Genomic DNA, 19,087 nt, shown 5'->3' with positions numbered 1-19,087 from the left:
CCGGACGCGCAGGCTCAGCAGCCATGGCTCACGGGCCCAGCCGCTCCGCGGCATGTGGGATCTTCCCGGACCGGGGCACGAACCCGTGTTGCCTGCATCGGCAGATGGACTCTCAACCACTGCGCCACCAGGGAAGCCCGCATTCTGCTTTTTGAATGAGTGTTTTCCCTTGGAATTCAGGCATGCTGGTAGGTCTCTAGGAAATACACTTGCTGTTTAGTTTGTTGTTCTCTCTCTCAATCCTTAGTCAATCATCAGGCACTCTATCTCTGGCTCATTTATCCTAAGGGAAAGAAATCCACAACAGAGTTCACTGGTGGGATTTCCTGTTCTTCTGCTGATTTCAGTGTGTGGTAAATCCTAATCTGTCTTAGTTTAGTTGCCTGGTGTGTTTAATGGGAAGAACAGTAATGCTTAATTTTTATTCAATGTATCTTATTTTTTCATCTGGAATATGATTTGTGGAAAGAATGACAAGTTCATAAGTTACAAATCTAACATAAATTTACTATATTCCCACTGCTTTTTCCATTGAATCTCTGCGATGGAAAAGACCATAAGAGTCACTTGGCCAAACCTCCACCCTCTGTTCTGGTGCTTAAATCCTCTGCAAAGTTCTGTCAGTGGTCATGTGACTTCTTCTTGAATACCCCCAGTGACAGGAAATTCACAGTCTTCCAAAGCAGCCCAGCCCATTCCAGCTTTGCACAGCTCTGGCTATTCCAGTGTCTTTTCTTATGCTGACTAGAATCTCTCTTAAAATTTCTACCAACTCAATCCACTAGCCACAGCCATTCCAAATAGGTCTAAGGTAGCCCTTCAAATGTGTGTACAAAATCAATGAGTTCTTTCAGTATAAAATCTGGTTCCTTTAAGAATATTTTTATCAGTGGCTACCAATATCTTAGATCTGAAGCCAGATAGGTGGCAGCACACTCTATCATGGGACCTGCCCCATCCTCTCTCTGTGTGTTCCCTTGAATTTATTCTTTAGCCCCTTTCCAGCTGTCCTGTCAGTCAGAAGTAGTCTTCTGTATCCAAAAGAATTTTGTTCAAGCAAGCAGTATATCATACGGCAATGTAATTTATTTTTGCTTCATAAATCAGGCAGCCATGGCTTGAGCAGTGCAGTGAAATTCTACTTACAAGTATACATTTAAGCCACCTCAGCTGCTCTCTCAGGAAAGAAAGAAAAAAAAAAAAAAAACTATTTTACTGTTGGTTCTCCAGTTACCAAAGTTTGGGAATCATCCCAAAAAATATTTCAAAAGGAGATATTATTTCCAGAGGCTAAATAGCACACACATGGGATGCAAAAGGTTTGTTGATTCTATGGAACCAGTAACAGCATGGTACATATATCTGACTCCTGACAATAACCAAAACAAGTCCCAGAGACAGCTTGGTTAATGGGAAATGGATTGAAAAAGAAATTCTCCTCTGGCTTTCTCCTTAGCACATTTACTGCCAGCAGTACACAGTTATGTGTTTGCCATGGAGCTACACCCCTAAGCCACAATGCATTATACATGTGGTATGAGTTGTTGAGTGCTGTTGATGCTACAGGCCCCGCTAGTCTTGGAACAGGAGGCAAGCTTTGTTTGTGGATACACAAGCAAACAGATGAACATTATAACTCACCACAGTCTATCTCCTGAAAGGTTTCTCTCTTTCACTTGAATGATCTTGTCTTTGTGATTAAAGCCAAATTATTCGGGACATTGGAATGGTGAAAATTGGTTCCAAGCGGGCAGAAAGTGCTTTAATACCACAGAAAACTCTGTAATGCCATAGACACATATTCCCCCATATATACACATACATATTAACCTAAGTATAACCGATTCGAACAAGTCAGTGAAAATGAAGGTGTTCAGCTTATCTTTCCCATGAGTTATCAGGTGAGTGAAGACACAGTGGTCAATTCCATAGTCTTTTATGAATTTATCCTTTTATTATGAAAGCTTTTACATGCAGCTGCTCAAGAGTTATATGAAACTTTATAAGGAAAAGTGTTATTTTACTCAGCAAAAATAATTTCTAATAAGAGGACATCTACTTTAAATTACTTTCTTAGCCATTGTGGTTAGTTTTGCTAAACTAATTATTCACATTTTCTCACCAGTTCAATCTCACTTGTACACAGATGCACATTTCTGCAAAATAATAATGATAATGGTAATAATAATAATAGTAATAGCTACCATGCATTGTACTGCTGTGCTAAACACTTTAAATATATTATCACATTGAGTCTTCTTAACATCATTATAAGGTGAGTGGTAATAATCTCATTTTTACAGATGAGAAAAACAAGGCTTAAATGTTAAATATTTCAGGTATTTCTAGCTCTACCACTTCACACTGGTAGTTTACCTTCACACTATAGGCATAAGGAGAAAATGAATTATAAGTGGTTGTGGATATATTTCCACATGTTATCATCACTTGGACTGTTACACTCCTCTCTTTAAACTGTTCGCTATCCTAGGACAGACTAAATATTTCTGTCTTTCCCTCTAATACAGATGTCTGTAAGCTCCTTGTGTGGTAATGGGCCAGATTACTATGGAAATAGATGCAGAAACCTTAACGCCACTGTGACTAATGTAGGAAGAAACCACTGGATTCTATACCACTTGTTCCTATCCAAAATACACACAGGAGACTTAGAACACAGAGGGAAATTTAGACTTAGCTTGACCAAGACCTCCCTTCAAAAAGTCAAGAGAATTGCCATTCATTCAGTAACTGGGAAGATTCAATACAGTCACTTCTTTGACCTGACATTTAAGGAAAGTTTAGTCAGACAAACAGAAGAGAAAAATCCCCATGGGGAACTGGCCCTCCCAGTCTGTGAACACAGACTCTTCTCAGGTAATGGAGGCTAATGACACTGATATTACTTTAACCATGTTTTTCCCTAGAATAGACACCTATTTTTATGCCAAAATACAAGGTATTTCTTTCTAATCCAGAAATACAATGTGAGAATTTCATATTCAGAATGGCTGGAGAGGTTAAGCTTAGTTTCCAGAAATGAGAAATGGTCAAAATACTCAGCGGCATTGGTTCAATGATTTAATGATTTAGTCTTACATGAGAATGTCCCTCTATCCTTACATCCATAAATGGCAGGATGCTTATAGTCATTCCCAATTCAGTTGACCCTTGAACAATGCAGGGGTTGGGGACCCATCCTCCACAGTCAAAAATCCCATATAACTTTATAGTCAGCCCTCCATGCAGTTCCCCCATACCTGTGGTTCAGCATCCTGGGATTCAACTATTAAAAACAATGTGCGTATAAGTGGACCCATGCAGTTCAAAGCTCTACGGTCAATTGTATTGTTAATTTGACACTTTGTAAGAAGACAGATGAGCTGGGTCTGTCTTCCATTTCAAGAACCTCAAACAAGTCACCACACTGCCCTCCTAGTTTCAATAAACTCATTAATGAAATAGCAGTGATGATTCCTGCATGGTCTACCTTGAGGGGTTGCTGTAAGGAACAAATAGTAAAATCTATGTGACACTACTTAAAACTCACATACACAAATACATACACCAGAAAACCCACAAGTGAGGTTGCTGCAATTATTTCTATTTAAGTAAGTCTTCTCTCCATCGTGATGACAAGAACTTGCCATATTTTCTTGTTATCTTGAGTATTTAGGACAGATAGGCATTTAGTGAATGTTAACAATAATGATGAGAGTGAAATTTAACATGCCTTGCCCAGTGGACACAATTCTGCCAGTAGTCATGATTGCTGGCAGCAAGAGGTGGCACAAGCCTGAGGACTTTGATTAGAAAGGTTCACAGTTGGTCTACTTCTGTAATAAAGTAGGAAGCTATGACATTAGTTCAAAGTTTCTTCCATTAACTGTGGTGACCACCACCTACAGAAAGGCTAAGCCTTGAACATCAGGTTTCTGGTGCAAACAAAGGTAGTGATTCAAGAAACCTGATTCACGTGTCTCCACCGTACCAGATGAAGTCAGCATGCAAGTGGGTCATCTGGATAATGTAAAAGTCAAAGAGATTTGGGAGAAAGTAAAATCAATTAAAAGTAAAATAAATCCCCAAAATATTCCTTTTGGGGAACACTGGGAAAACTTTCCTAAGAGCCAAGTTTGCCTCTTCTTTTCCATCTTAATCCAACCATCTTATCCATTCTTTTTTTATTTAAGCAGCTTACTGGATCCCCAAATATAGTATCAGCAGTAACTTCAAAGAAGCCATGATGAGTCCTTCAAGGACTTTCCCTCATAAGCATCTTTTTTATGGTTGAACAGACCTGACCTCCAGGTCTCATCTTAAAAGTCAAAGCTTTCCCCTTTCATGAAAGCTTCCTATGTCTGATCAGTCCCAGCTACACAGCAAAGTTAAATAGGGTCACAGTTAAGTGTGGGTCTCTAATGTGAAGCCCATCCAGGGGTGGGGTGATTTTTCCTGTGCGTGGTCTGGCTGAGCAGCTGCCACAGACACATGCTGATTATTTTAAGGCCGCTGAAGTGCCTGAAGACTAACTGGCCTTTCAGAAAGGCTTCCTGAGGAGTCATTTTTCCAAGGAGGAGTGAACTCAGTCAAAAATGTAAAACAAAAGAAAGCAATGTCTACAAAATCCTAGTTAAAATGCTGGAGTGAAAACTGGCTGGTTCTGCAGTTGCAAGGAGCTTTTAGGCATACTTTAGTCCAAATCCCACAATTTTATAAAAGAAGAAACTGAGAACCATAAAACAGAAATGATTTTCCCAAAGTCACTTGGGAAAACTCCATCCCCAAGGCCCTAACTAACCATCTTTGACTTATACAATGCTAGTCTTCCAGATGTTTAGTCTAAATAATGCCTAACTACAGACTTCTGGAAACCCATGCTTACAGAACACCCAACATGAAAAGTTTCCAAATAATCAAAAATTTGGATTGAAAAATTAATATAACAACAAAAAACATTTGAGTAGTTTCAGAGATTTCACACCATTTATGTAAATGTTTTAATCTGGTGGAGCAGTAAACACATCAGAAAGGACAAAAGTGTTTTCCTTTCTTATGCATCATTGTAGCTCATTAAAGTAATAATAATTTGCCTCTGCCTCTGCTTGTTTTTTAGCATTTCTTGAGCCTGGAAAGTGAAATTCAATTGGCCTGGTTCACTTTGATTTTAAAGTCGTCCTTTCTTGATTTTTTGGGATTTTCAACACTGCTATAATGCATAAATCCAAAACAAACACATTGTTTTTCACTTATAATTTCCTTTTTTTTAAAAAGTAGCTTCCTCTTCTCTGCAAATATTTTATTCCTAGATTATGTAAACCCTTTCTCAACCAGTTTTTAAAAATAAAGTCCATACTTAAAGCTTAAATTGTACAAGTTTGTAATATTCATACTGTCAGATGCCTATCTACCTGGCTATCCATCAACCAGCCAATCCATCCATCCATCCATCCATCCATCCATCCATCCATCGACTTCCTTTCTGTTAGCCTATTTACTTAAAAATGAGATTCTTGAGAATTCTTATAATGCCTTCCTCATAGTATTGTTATAACAATTAAACTGAAATGAGGAGAGCTTTGTAAACTGAACATATCATACAGATACTACTTGTTCTAATATTGCAGTCTGGTTTTTCAATCAGTGAAATGCATGGTCCTTATTAGGAGCTCTGTGAAAATTTCCGGGGTGTATAAAGCTATAAAATTAAAAGTTTAGGCAGGGGGGAAAATCTCTAAATTTTATTTAAAACATTAGGCTTTCTACAAGCCAAGCACTGTTTTAGGTGATTTACAAACATTATCTCATTTAATCCACATAACACTCTTATAAAGTAGGTACTATTGTCATTCTCATTTACATATGGGGAAACTGAGGCACTGAAAGTAGAAGGAACTTGCCCAAGTTCATAGAGTTGGAAATAAGAGAGAACCTAATTCCAACCCAGGCAGTTTGGCTCTGAGGCATGTGATTTTAAGCTATGATATCTAATTCCTTGCCATTTAGCTCTGGAGAGAGAAAACCCCAAATGGATAATACCGTACTCTGAAGTACAGATGATATAAATTTACCTCTGTGTTCTATCCATAAGGACAACCAGAAAAGGGTATCACAGCCAGCTAATTCCACCCCTCTGTAAAATAACTAATGAGAGGAAGAATGGCTGGGTACCTGAAAAGTCTAAAATAGAAGAATTCACTGTGAGAAATTATGTCCATATAACGAAACATAAGATTATAAAGAAGTCATTACATAACCTATATCGTAAATATTTGTTGTATTTTCAGTAACATAAAATTAAGTAGCTCTCTAAATAAAGTAGATGCTGTTAATATTACTGACCCTTAAATGAGTAATGGACTCAAACTATTAATTTCCAATCATTCCCTGCTCAGGATTTCATGTGGCTGTCTTCCCACTGGATGCTGGTACATGTGTTTTGCACACAGGAGGTCCTCTGTTCTGGGTCTGAGCATACACCCTCCTCCCTGTTATCACAGAATACAGTTCTAAGACCAGGCTTCTGCTCCCTGCTTTGTCTATATTGCTGCCTGAGCCCTCTGTACTCCATTCCTTGGCTTTTCATTTGAAGTGGCTCTCCTATTCCTAGCAACAAGTTCCCTCCATTTCCACACATTTCCAGAAAAGTGACTAATAATCCCCATATCGTCCACGATTTGAAACCCAAATTTACAGTACCATGCCCAATAAGAGACAAATAATAAATGTTAGCCCTTTCCTTAAAGGGATAATTACCATATTTAGCAAAAGAATAGGAAAGCCACTCTTACCCAGAATACCCAGAAGTAATCCGTTTGTGTCCTACTTTAACAGAGCGCAAAGTCAGGGTTAGGGGTTTAATGTAAAGTCAGGATTGGAAGGAGCAGGGATACATGTTTAAAGAGCTATCCCAGCCAAGCCCTGGAGTCCAGAAATCCTCCACCTCTTCTTTTCAATTGACACACTTGAAGGGGATGTTCCTTGCTAGATGTTTCCATGCTGAGAGGCTCTCATGGTGGTGCACCCAGATCAGCAGCCATAGCTCAAACCAAGGGTCTTTTTGACCATAGGTGTCTTGGCTTAATCTTTGTAGTGCCCTGCATAGGGTGTGATATGCAGTGAATGTTCCTAGAATTAACTAAAACTCTATGATTCTTAGAATGGAGACCCTGTGTTCTATTATGACGTTATTATTATTTGCGGTCTTGTTTGGGTTTTCTCTTAGTTTCCTTACAAAGTCCATTCTTTAAAAGCCCAAACATGTCTCTGAGGATATAAGAAAAGAAAATGATAATGTGTCAGGACTTGGGCTAAGCGAGCCTAGGGAGAGGAGAGTGAGGAAAGCAAGGAGAAATTTCCAGGAGCCAAGATGGAGGTAGAAAGCCGGAAGTTGCCACTAACTCAAAATGTCCCTTACAGGCCTCTTTGATTTCTATTAGGTTCTTGCCAACTCCTAGAAAGCCGGTCTGTGTTTCTTAAGTAAATATTTTATTACCTCTTAAGGACAGAGTGAGGGTGGTTAATATTTACTGAGTATCTATTGTGAATTTGGCATCTTGCTGACATCTCACATATGTTATCTGATTTAATGGAGCTCTCAATAACTGAGTACCAGAAGCTGGTGATCCCAGCAGCTGAGACTATTGATTCCATTAACCATGAAGCCCTTGTATCAGAGACAAACCTCTTATTTAATCTCTTGCTGATAATTATTAACAAGAAAGTTGTAGGGGATCAAAAATATCCAGGGACTTTTAAAAACTGCAGACTGTTACCCATATTTATTCTTAAATAGCCCCCAACTTGACAATTTCATTTGGTGAGAATTGTATGTTTACATGTCAAATTGTGGTCATTCCTTCACAACTGATAATCCTTTAGAAATACCAATAGGCAATAGGAAATTGGCGACTTTCTTTTTCTTGTTTTTTCTCTTTTTTCATTAAAGTATCTGATCTGTGTCTTGCATTCAACATAATTTTGGACTCAGAATCATATTTAATGACAAAATATTAGAGAATCATTATCCACAGTGCTATTTAACCCTGTTCTGGAATTTTGATCAATAAATCAAGATTTGACAAAAAATTATAAAAAAGACAAAATTCATCATTACTTGAGGAACAAAAACAATTTGCTAAACTGTTACATTTAATGAGTTCAGTCAAGTAGCTATATAATAGATAATACAAAAAATGTTTAGTTTTCCTGTATTCCTTTAGTAAACAATTTAAATATATAAAGATAAAAGATAACATCTACAGATTGAATATGCAAAACTTTAAAACAATGACTTTTGTGAGTTATGTATTACAGCCATTTGAAGAAAACTAAAATTTCACTAAAAGATAGAAAATATCTAAATAATCAGAAAAACAGTGAGTTTCTCTTAAACTTGACCAAATGATTCTGATGTTCCCTTGAAATACTGAAAAGACCAAAGAGATAACGTTTTGAAAATCAAAAGCAATGAGGGCAAATTTGCTATAATAAGGCCACAGTAATGAAAGTAATCTATTAGAGAAAATTGGAAAGAAAATCAGTGGAACAAACTAAATAGCGCATAAACAGATCTTAGAATATAAAGGAACTTAATACAGTAAGAATGAGGCAATATCAATCAATGAGAATAGTATGTGAATTCAGTTAATGATATTCGAAAAACTGTTGATTATTTAGAAAACATCACTTTGACCTTAGCCTGAGATCAAACTAAATAATAAACTGCAGATGGAGTAAAGAGTTATAGGCACTAAAATGCATTTCAAATTATATATTTAAAAAATCTAGAATAAAATGGATGCAAATCAACAAAATTAGAAATGAAAAAGGAGAAATCACAAGTGACACCTCAGAAATACAAAGGATTATAAGAGACTACTACAAATAACTATATACCAATAAAATGAACAACCATGAAGAAATGGACAAATTCTTGGAAACGTACAATTTTCCAAGACTGAACTAAGAAGAATTAGAAAATATAAACAGACCTATCACAAGCAATTAAATTGGAAGTGTAATTTAAAATCTTCCAACAAACAAAAGTCCAGGACCAGATGGCTTCCCAGGTGAATTCAACCAAACATTTAGAGAAGAGCTAACACCAATCCTTTTCAAACTCTTCCAAAAAATTGCAGAGGGAGGAACACTCCCAAATTCATTCTACAAAGAAGCCACCATCACCCTGACACCAAAACCAAAAAAGATATCACAAAAAAAGAAAATTATAGACCAGTATCACTGATGAACATAGATGCAAAAATCCTCAACAAAATACTAGCAAACAGAGTCCAACAACATATTGAAAGGATCATACACCATGATCAAGTGGGATTTCTCCCAGAAATGCAAGGATTCTTCAATATATGCATCAATCAATGTGATACACCATAATAACAAATTAAGGAATAAAATCCATATGATCATCTCAACAGAAGCAGAAAAAGCTTTTCACAAAGTTCAACACCTATTTATGATAAAAACTCTCCAGAAAATGGGCATAGAGGGAACCTACCTCAAAATAATAAAGGCCATATATGACAAACCCACAGCAAACATCATACTCAATGGTGAAAAACTGAAAGCATTTCCACTAAGATCAGGAACAAGACAAGGATGTTCACTCTCACCACTCTTATTCAACATAGTTTTGGAAGTCCCAGCTACAGCAATCAGAGAAGAAAAAGAAATAAAGGGAATACAAGTTGGAAAGGAAGAAGTAAAACTGTTACTCTCTGCAGATGACATGATAATATATATAAAAAATCCTAAAAATGCCACCAGAAAACCACTAGAACTAATCAATGAATTTGGTAAGGTTGCAGGATACAAAATTAATGCACAGAAGTCTCTAGCATTCCTATACACTAAAAATGAAAAATCAGAAAGAGAAATTAAGGAAACAATCTCATTTACCATTGCAAGAGAAAGAATAAAATACCTAGGAATAAACCTACCTAAGGAGGCAAAGGACTTGTACCCAGAAAACTATAAAACACTGATGAAAGAAATCAAAGATGACATAAAGAGGGCTTCCCTGGTGGCGCAGTGGTTGAGAGTCCGCCTGCCGATACAGGGGACACGGGTTCGTGCCCCGGTCCGGGAAGAGCGGCTGGGCCCGTGAGCCATGGCCGCTGAGCCTGCATGTCCGGAGCCTGTGCTCCGCAATGGGAGAGTCCACAACAGTGAGAGGCCCACATACCGCAAAAAAAAAAAAAAAAAAAAAGATGACATAAAGAGATAGAGAAATGTACCATGTTCTTGGATTGGAATAATCAGTATTGTGAAAATGACTATACTACCCAAAGCAATCTACAGATTCAGTGCAATCCCTATCAAACTACCAACGGCGTTCTTCACAGAATTAGAACAAAAAGTTTTACAATTTGTATGGAAACACAAAGGACCCTGAATAGTCAAATCAATATTAGGGAAAAAAACGGAGCTGAAGGAATCATGCTCCCAGACTTCAAACTGTACTACAAAGCTACAGTAATCAAGACAGTATGGTACTCGCACAAAAACAGAAATATAGATCAGTGGTACAGGATAGAAAGCCTAGAGATAAACCTACGCACGTATGGTCACCTAATTTATGACAAAGGAGGCAAGAACATACAGCAGAGAAAAGACAGACTCTTCAATAACTGGTGCTGAGAAAACTGGACAGCTACATGTAAAAGAATGAAATTAGAAACGAATGAACACCATACACAAAAATAAACTCCAAGTAGATTAAAAAACTAAATGTAAGACCAGACAGTATAAAACTCTTAAAGGAAAATATAGGAAAAACACTCTTTGACATAAACTACAGCAAGATCTGTTTTGACCCACTCCCTAGAGTAATGAAAATAAAAACAAAAATGGGACCTAATGAAACTTAAAATCTTTTGCACAGCAAAGGAAACTATAAACAAGACAAATAGACAACCCTCAGAATGGGAGAAAATATTTGCAAATGAAACAACAGACAAAGGGTAAATCTCCAAAATATACAAACAGCTCATGGAGCTCAATATCAAAAAAGAAAAGTCCAATTAAAAAAATGGGTGGAAGACCTAAATAAACATTTCTCCAAAGAAGACATACAGATGGCCAAGAGGCACATAAAAAGATGCTCAACATCACTAATTATTAGAGAAATACAAATAAAAAGTATAATGAGGTATCACCTCACATCGGTCAGAATGGCCATTATCAAAAAATCTAGAAACAATAAATGCTGGAAAGGGTGTGGTAAAAAGGGAACCCTCCTACACTGTTGGTGGGAATATAAATGGATACAACCACTATGGAGAACAGTATGGAGGTTCCTAAAAAACTAAAAATAGAACTACCATATGACCCAGCAATCCCACTACTGGGCTACCCTGAGAAAACTATAATTCAAAAAAGACATGTACCACTGTGTTCACTGCAGCACTAATTACAATAGCCAGGACGTGGAAGCAACCTAAATGTCCATCGATGGATGAACGGATAAAGAAGATGTGGCACGTATATACAATGGAATATTACTCGGCCATAAAAAGAAACAAAATTGAGTTATTTGTAGTGAGGTGGGTGGACCTAGAGTCTGTCATACAGAGTGAAGTTAAGTCAGAAACAGAAAAACAAATACCGTACGCTAACGCATATATATGGAATCTAAAAAAAAAAAAAGGTACTGATGAACCTAGTGGCAGGGTAGGAATAAAGACATAGACATAGAGAATGGACTTGAGGACATGGTCGGGAGGGGGAAGCTGGGGTGAAGTGAGAGTAGCAGCGACATATATACACTACCAAATGTAAAGTAGTTAGCTAGTGGGAAGCAGCAGCATAGCACAGGGAGATCAGCTCGGTGCTTTTCAAAGAGCTAGAGGGGTGGGATACAGAGGGTGGGAGAGAGGCTCATGAGGCAGGGGATATGGGGATATATGTATGTATATGGCTGATTCACTTTGTTGTACAACAGAAACTACCACAGTATTGTAAAGCAATTATACTCCAGTAAAGATTTATTAAAAAAAAAACAAACAGATTTTGAAAAAATAAAATAAAATACATGTGAATATTTCTTATACCTACATAAGGATAATTTTATTATGCTTAGAAGTGATGGAAGACACAAGTAAACTGCAAATCAATTAAAATACTAAATACCCTAAAATAAACTATAAAACAACTAGAATAAAATATTTGTAGACATTTCTGATTTCTATAACAGAAGACATCAGTAGGAAAAGCTTGTCAATGTGAACATACACAAACTAGAAAAAATAAAACCAAAATAAACCCTTATGTATACCTAATAACATAATCATGTGGGAGAAACATTTTTAAACAAATGTTAGCATCTTAATATACATGGAGTTTTTGTAAATTTTAAGCAAAAATCACTAAAACTCTAATATCCTATAACTCACAAAGAAACAAATGCAGGTTGGTAACAAACATTTAAAATTTCAGCTAAGATTTGTAACAAGCATTTTAAAAGTTCGACTAGAGATAGCTGACCAATACTCACTAAAAGTGCCAAGATCATGAAAGACAAATACTGACTGAGAAACTATCAAACTGGAAGAGACTAAAGGGACATACCAACTAATACAATGTGTGATCTTGGACTGGATCTTGGAGCAGAAAAATGACATTACTGGAAAAATTGATGAAATTGGAATGTCTGTAGTTAATAGTATGGCATCACATGTCAATTTCCTGGTTTTGACAATTGAATGTACCATGGTTATGTAAGTTGATAAAATAAGGAGAACTGGGTAAAGGATATCTTATTTTTGCAAGATGTCTGTCCTATTTTTGCAAGCTTTCTATAATTCTAATATTTTACTCAAAATAAGTTAAAAAGAATTAAGTCACCATGTGACAAAAGGCGAAGAAAGAAAGCATAATAAAATGTGTTGTATGCTATCAATAAAAATAAACTGCAAAGTTTTTCTTGGGGAAAAAATAGCTCGATTACATAAGAAACAAAGAATTACAAACAAGAATTAACAAACCCTATGGTTTAAGCAGTCTACAAAAGAGTGCAGAAGCCCATCTAGCCTGAAATCCCATGTTTATGTTTCTTTTCCCAAGCAGAAAGGAGTAACATTCATGTTCTATCACTCAAGATAAAGTGGTTTTCCCCCTTTCAACAGTTTTGTTCTTTTATAGTCAAACATTCAATAAACAGAAATTTGCCTACAACGGTTCCCTTGGCAACCAGGGAAGCTCATGTTTTCTGCTTTTGGGTATATATTTGATTTCCTAACATAGTTCTCCCTACAATTTCAAGCTCATATTATGAAATACTTTTTAAAGCAATATTCAAACTGAACAAAATGTTCTAAAAAGATTTAATGTTTTTCCCCATCAAGTGGCAACATAGGACTCAGCACGATGTAAAAGCATGTAAAGGAATTTACATAGACTTCTAAGTAACAGTGCTGTGCAGAGGGCTGATTAAAGAGGTAGCTGATATACCTAATCACATATCAACAATTATTCCTCATAATCTCAGTCAAAAGTCTGATTTAGTAATGATGGCGACACTCAAAAACCCTGACAGCCAGACTTGCATTTTCTGTGTTGGTATTCCCTCTAGGTATATTAGGTACAGCCATTAGTGGTATAATATGAACAATGAATTGCCTCAGAATTTGGACATCATCTTTCACAATAAACATGGGAATCCAGCGGTTTCTACAGGATTGCACAGTTTCAGATATAAACAAAAATATAGGGAAATATTCACATATTTTCCAGGTGATTCCAAGCACTCATATAAAAAATTTGAAAAAAAAAGAAGCTAGACTCAAAGCTCCGTACTGTTTGATTTCATTTATAGACATTCTTGAATTGGCAAAATTTGAGGAACAAAGAGATCAATGGTTGTTAGGGACTGGGGGCAAGGGAGGGGATGAATATAAAAGGGCAGCGTGAGGAAATTTTGGGGGGTGATGGAACTGCTCTGTATGTTTTTTTTTTTTTTGCTGTACACGGGCCTCTCACTGCCGTGGCCTCTCCCGTTGCGGAGCACAGGCTCCGGACGCGCAGGCTCAGTGGCCATGGCTCACGGGCCCAGCCGCTCCGCGGCACGTGGGATCTTCCCGGACCGGGGCACGAACCCGCATCCCCTGCATCGGCAGACGGACTCTCAACCACTGTGCCACCAGGGAAGCCCTGTACCTTAATTTTGATGACAGTGATTACTTGACTCTATGCATTTGTCAAAAATAATAGAACTGTACACCAAGAGTGAATTTCACTGTATGAAAATTCAAAATAAATACATTTTAGATATTTGAAAATATCTGACTGAATTATGTTTCTTTCTCTTCTCTTTCTCCTTCTCCTTCTTGTTTTGTTTCTAATTTGCTTCTTTAGCCATTAGGAATAGTTGTCAAAACTAAGGACTTGGCATCAGAAGACCGGCATTTGACCTTTGACTCCTGCATTATTTGTTGCATGACTTTAGGAGAACATTTTAACTTCTCTGGTTCATTATATATAAAATCGTTATGAGAAGAATTGACACCCCACCCATCCCACTGTATTTAGGAACTGAGTGAGTTGATCAATATAACGTCCTATAAACATTATCACATTTTATCTAAACATAAAGCTTATTACATAGGTAAAGTTTTAACTCACTAAAAATTACAGGGTCTTTAACAGTTAAATAATTTATTCTCTATTTTGAAATTTTCATTCCATTTTGGGGGACATCCTTCTTGTCATTCCATTTTGATCTACCAGCTATGATCTATTTATCAATTCTCTGTCACCAATCAAGGAACCTATGGGTTTCCCTTTTACTTCTCCTATTTTGTTGATATTGTTAACATGCCCTTTGCCTTAATTTTCACTAAAAGGCAGCAGGGTTGGGGTGTTGCACTATTGATACCTCAGAGTTATTCTTATTTAAACAAAAGCAAGAACCATCTGTTGAGCTTGAGGGCATTTGGGAGATTTGAAGCAAACCCAGATCTCATGTAGGAATGTCTTACCAGGCTTTCTTCCCCTAACATGTGCTGCTAATTAGCCGTGAGAAGGGAACAAAAGGTATAAGCAGAATATGTGCTCAACTGTTAAGGAAGTTTAGTTTGTCATAGATGGGAAACTGCAGTGAAGAGTCCCTGGAAACTACCTACTAATAATTTTATTCTAGTACAATCACTGTCTCTGCTCCTGTTATACTTCTGCATCATTTGGCTTCCCAGTTTTCCACTTTCAGAACAAAATTTACCTCTGAAAGTCCTAGCGGTCACTACCACCTCCTTCCTACCTCTGTTCTTCTCTAATATGAAGTGGCAGTTTCTGTCTTTTTTACCACATGACTCTCCCTTTTCTTCCAAATTCTTTCTCACTGCTTTTTATGTCGTCTTTGATTCTCATTTGAGAAGTTCGCTGTCAACTAATGATGCAGCCTACTTATCGCATGTGTCCCCAGACAAATAGTACACACAGACTACATATATATGTGTGTGTGTGTGTATATGTATATATCCAAATATATATTTAAATAAATAAAATACTAGTGAAATCCTATCAGAACAAACGCCAAGAGAGTGATCTAATCATTTTGCACTTTGGAACTGTCTTGAAATGATTATTCCTTAATGACTAACAACATTTAAAGTAGTATATCACTTTATAGTTGACAAGCTGCAACCTACAGATATAATTGCGTCATGCTTACTATAATCTTGTGAGATCATTCTTTTTTATCTACGTTTTAAAAATAGTAACATTGAGTCTCAGGAAGAATATGAGAACTTACGATTGCATGGAGACAAGGCAGGGAATTCAACTCATAATCTAGTGTCAAAACACATTCATCTCTATTCTTTCTATTTCTTCCTCAACCTCATTCACTCAACCTACTATTGACCTTTACTCAAAGAAAACAAAGGTAGTTCTTCCAAGTTTCCTTTGTAGAATCTGACAGAGGCCAGGGATATCCCCCGCTCTGCACTAGCACAGTGGTCACCTTGCTCCTGGCCTTACTATGATATAGACTAGGCAGTTGTCATGGTGTATTAGATACTTACATTGATTCATTTAAAAACAAAGGCCTCCAAAAACATGGAAAATCTATGAACTGGGTAATCATTCTTTGAAAAACTAAGTTGACAACACTGGCAAGGTAGGAAGGATATATTTACTTGGTAATATAATAAAATTTTTAACTAACAAAAAAAGTATCATGGATTGGCAGATGCAAAAGCCCAAATAACCTAAGATAACAGTAATAATCTCTATGTGGTATATTTTTTATTGTTTATTTTAGCCAGTCACATAACCCATTTTATTTGACTCTCAGGTGAAAACGGAGTATCTGCCCATTTTAAAGATAAACACACCGTAGTTGAGTAATTTCTCTGAAGTCACACAAGTAGAAAGGAAAGAATTAAGGACTATAATTTATGCCTTTCCATCTTTTTTTTTATGTATAACTGATTTACTTTGTTATAAAACAGAAACTAACACACCACTGTAAAGCAAATATACTCCAACAAAGATGCAAAAAAAACATAAATAAAATAAAATGTTGCCATTTCCTCCAAACTCTCAGTATTCACGTCTCATTATTAATTCACCACTCTGTTATTAGGTGTTACCACTGAATCAGTGATGACTCCAGAACTTCTGTGGAAGGGGTTTGGGGCAGGTGAGCAATTCATTCTGGGAAAGAGAGTCTAAAACCAAGTGAATGGCCCTTTACATTAGCATGGGCAAACTTCCCACATCCCACCTTGTCTCAACAGAGCCATTAATCTAGAAAAAACTACAGTGTCACTTTTCAGAGGTCTACCCTGTGTGCACACATGGAGAAGACATTTAGAATGTTAAAGTCAGCATGTTAAGTAATTTTCTTGAAATACTGTAACTAGCACCCTATTTACTTTCTTCACAGTCCTTTTCATAATCTATTTAATTTTAGTCCTTTTTAATTGTCTGGTACACCTTTAACACCTAAACTCCAAGAGAGAAGGAGCTTCATCTTATTTCCAGTGCCTAGCACATAATGGTTTCTAAATGGAACTGATTCCAAGATTGGCCTCATTTAGGAATGGATCTGTTGTTATAATCAGGTTTCCGAAATCTTTAGTATCAATACGGAATCCTTTCCTCTCACATTTCACAGGAAGCTAGACTTCTTAAAGCCCAAACATGGATACATCTGAAGTTTCCTTGACTGATTTAAATTGAATTAAAATAATTATATTGTACAGGAAAAACTTTCAAAATTTTTACATTTTTCAGAACATAACTACCTTTTCTTTCTCTACTTTCTTCCCTTCAAAACAAACTTTGCAACATTGGGGTGAGTTAAATAATCAGAAATCTAGCCCCAAATTAAGCTCTCAATGACATGAAACACATTTTTTGCTCCTTTTTAATAAAAATCCTATATGCAGTACATTAATGTTTTCTTTTAGAAATTACGTTGACAACTTAATCCCTAATTTGAGGCATCCATATAATTGGTTTACAGAAAGGTTCTTTGGCAAAATATTTAACACAAGATATATATGAGATGCTGAGATCTGGATAATATACCTTACTTGAAAGGCATGAATAGTTTTTAAACACTGTAGCATAATCACACTTAAGGCCATAGTTACTTTCTTCCCAAATCCCTGCAATTCTATTAGAGGGGAGTTCTAAAAGGCCTGTGTCTTCTCCTGTGTCCACAACTGTAGATGTACACTGATGGCCCTCAGTCCTGCTCTCCAAACTTCAAATAAGGGGCCAGAGACAAGGCTCGGGACTTGGAAAAGTCCTAGAAATTCCCTGCCTCAAAAGCAGTTTCAGAGTTTCACCTTTTCCTAAGGATGACAGAGCTGAGTAGACATGCCAAAGTCTTCCAAATCCTGCTGGTTGTTTTGAATTACAGCTACACTGGCTGTGTACCCCCTCGAGCTTTTATCTCTACATACCTGAATTAAATCCTGTAGTTCCTCTTCGGTTCTAGCATCTGTGACCTCTTCACACGGTCTATATGCCACAGCTATTTTACCACTTTCTAAAACCACAATCAGCAGTTTCTGGAATGCATCTCTCATAGCCTTCTGAATAGCAACCTTCTGGGTTACTTTCCTTTTCATAAGGAATGATAATGACCCTTCCTCCAAGTTATTCAAAGGTTCCTCAGCCATGCCAACTTCGGGACTCCTGCACTCATGGGAGGGCAACACCACCTCTAAAGCACAAAAGAACTTCAGGCTTTGCTTCTGAAGTGGTGTCACAATATCTTCCTTTTCCCTTTCTTCAAGGTTAGAAAGATCCTGAAGCTTGATGATCCTTTTTGACCAGCCATTGAAACCAAAGTAGTAATTTGCCAATTCTTGGCATCTGGAGCTCTTTAGGGCAGGCGTATTATGTTGAACCGCCTATGTCTGGTGCCGAGACGAACCTTCACTGGAGATATCTGAAAAAGCTGCTTCTGGTCGCATGCCTTTTGGTCTCTGTGGGCATCCCTTGCTGAATAAAACTTGATGATGGCATAGAACCCAGGACCGGCCACTGCTGCGTTTGGGAAGACTCGGACCGAATACAGAAGGCCAAACTGGGAGAAGATTGCAAGGCCTTGGCCATGGGTCCAGAGCTCAGCTCCCACACCAGCAAGGTTTTGTCACCCACGATGGGAACCGCAAAAGGTACCAACTCCACCATCCTATTGTCACTGCACGTGCCTATGCCTTTCCATCTTAATTCTAGGATCCTTCCACCAAACACACTGTCTTCCCTAAAAGGAGAAGTAAATTATAAGTCAAATATGCATTAGTGATTTTTAATATTACTGGATTTTATTACTTTTTTTTTTTTTTTTTTATGCTTGGAGGATACTTTCTATTAAAAAAACAAAAACAAAAACATATCCCTTAGCTCTGGGAAATTTTCCTGTGTAGTTTCTCTGAAAATTTACTTTGGATTTTCTAAAATTGAGATAAGGGTCTTCTGATTGGTTTGGGTTCCCTTTTAGAAATTGTTTTGACTTTTCCATCATACTAGAGGCTTTTTTTTTTTTTTTTTGGCGGTACGTGGGCCTCTCACTGTTGTGGCCTCTCCCCTTGTGGAGCACAGGCTCCGG

The 19,087-nt window shown here is 37.2% G+C and overlaps 1 protein-coding gene and 1 pseudogene across 2 annotated transcripts in view; both read right to left on the bottom strand.

The window, feature by feature from the left end:
- The window catches only part of P3H2 (prolyl 3-hydroxylase 2), a 161,662-nt gene that overhangs the window by 66,148 nt on the left and 76,427 nt on the right, over positions 1–19,087 (bottom strand). The gene's annotated exons all lie outside the window — the stretch shown is intronic.
- Positions 17,823–18,669, bottom strand: LOC103078381 (RAD52 motif-containing protein 1 pseudogene; annotated as a pseudogene). The gene has a single exon (XR_457028.1). The product of XR_457028.1 is annotated as an RAD52 motif-containing protein 1 pseudogene (transcript).

This window comes from Lipotes vexillifer, unplaced genomic scaffold (genome assembly GCF_000442215.2).
Source record: "Lipotes vexillifer unplaced genomic scaffold, Lipotes_vexillifer_v1.1 scaffold1264, whole genome shotgun sequence".
Classification (NCBI taxonomy): domain Eukaryota; kingdom Metazoa; phylum Chordata; class Mammalia; order Artiodactyla; family Lipotidae; genus Lipotes; species Lipotes vexillifer.
The sequence above is the reverse complement of the archived record's forward strand: the minus strand, read 5'-3'. Positions and strand labels throughout refer to the sequence as shown.